Raw genomic sequence first — 1,895 nt, 5'->3', positions numbered from 1 at the left:
TCAGGGCTAGTATCTTTATAACATGAAGCCATGTCTAGTTTGCTGTCCAGAAAGAACTGGTCTATTTTGACCTTGCATTTCAACTCCAATAATGAGAACGAGGGTGGAGTCATTGCTTCATTATCAAACTTCTAATCATGTGCTTAGCTTTGTAACTAATCATATTGATCTCAATCTCATGATGTTATCTACTTTGTTTTGTTCTGTATATCCCAAAATCTATACTAGGAAAATTGTCCTTTTGCTTTGGGTCTTTGATGCATTTAGAAGCAATCTATGGACACATTGATAGACAGTATGTTCCTGATAATAAATGTTGCCTTGCTCAGAAAATTGCCTCAGTTTACTTTTTTTTGCTAAATTTTGTTCATAATAATGTATTCAAGGAGTTTACATTAGACCTATTATTAGCATAGTATCTTGGAAATTCTTTAGTATTTGAGCTATCTGTGATGTTCGAAGCATAGGAATTCCCCCTACTGACTCATATCTCCTTTCTGTGTCTCAGTAGATGATTTCTATGAGTGGTTGTATATGAAAAAAAACCCAAAACAAACCCATTTGTTACCTAGTTATCAATCCTCTGGTGATTGAACCTCTGAATTTATCAAAGCTTAACCATACTTAACCATAGTGATGGTGAGCTCTCAAAGACTATGCAGGTAAAGAGCAAAGAATGAGTTTTCTGCCCTGTACAAAGAGCTACCACACCACTATGCATTGACCTGGCTTCAGTAGGGTCTGTGATTTAAGTTTTTTTTTTTTTCTCCTTCTAATGCTTGCTCCTCTTTCCCTGTCATTTTGACCATTAGTTTAATTTTGCAAGATAATAGAGAAATAGCTTTGGGATTTGTTAGTCCTGTATAAAGTTTCCTGGCTTGTCATGAAGGTGAACCTGGCATCTTGGTTCTGTGAACAACATATTCTAAACAGAAAATTGGTCATTGGTGGAGTAGGAGCTTGGAACAGAAGGGAGCCTACCATTTTTATATCATTTCTTTGTCTTCTGAAACCATGCTTACTCCTAGAAGCCTTGTTATAACAACTTTTTTAATTTGGATAATATTATTTTGCTGATGATTTCGGTTATGACTAGTAATTTAAATTATATACAGTGGATAACGATCAAATGGTAAAAATTTAGAGAAACTGTTACATAGAGAGGATTTATACCAATCACTAAACCTTTTGGCCACCTAGTTCCTTTGTATTATCTTTATAACTAGATGAACTACATTTCACAGCTATCTGAAGAAGACAGACTTATCCAAATCATCTATATTTTAGCAGGCAGCACCAAATTCTAGGCCTCTGAAGCATATTTTAAATAATTTTTTCACCATGCCATATATTTAAAGTATCATTAAAAAGCCATTTTCATAGTTTTAAAAATATATGTGCAATATATTTTATGAAACCTATAACAAGTCTATGAAAAATTGATTATTTTTTTCCAGAGATGTGCTCAAATGATTTCCATCCTATTCATCCAATTAGAAATCTAGTGCATACAATGTTCTTGATCTTCCTTACTCCAGTGATTGTAATTAATTTGAGAGCATATTAACAGAGATAGAACACTAGGCTTGGGTGTCCAAATAACTCTTTGTGGTAGGCAGGTTAACTCCATCTGACTCTGACATTGAAAGCTCAAGAGGCTTGGTTTAAAGGCTTGGTTTGCCTATCTGTCAATTCTCTTGTATTAGCTCCATTTCAAGTTACTGTTGACATGCTCCTCTACTAGTCTGCCTCAGGCACCAAACATCACAGGATGTGTTCAATGAACAAGGAAAGAGAATCCAAGTAAAATCCTTAAAGGAACCTTCCAAAGATGATTCCCAGAAGCAAAGGGCATATTAATCAGAACAATGGACCATAACAAAGACATGGAATTT

The sequence above is a fragment of the Antechinus flavipes genome, chromosome 1 (genome assembly GCF_016432865.1).
Source record: "Antechinus flavipes isolate AdamAnt ecotype Samford, QLD, Australia chromosome 1, AdamAnt_v2, whole genome shotgun sequence".
NCBI classification, from domain to species: Eukaryota; Metazoa; Chordata; class Mammalia; order Dasyuromorphia; family Dasyuridae; genus Antechinus; species Antechinus flavipes.
This window is presented reverse-complemented; position numbering follows the sequence as displayed.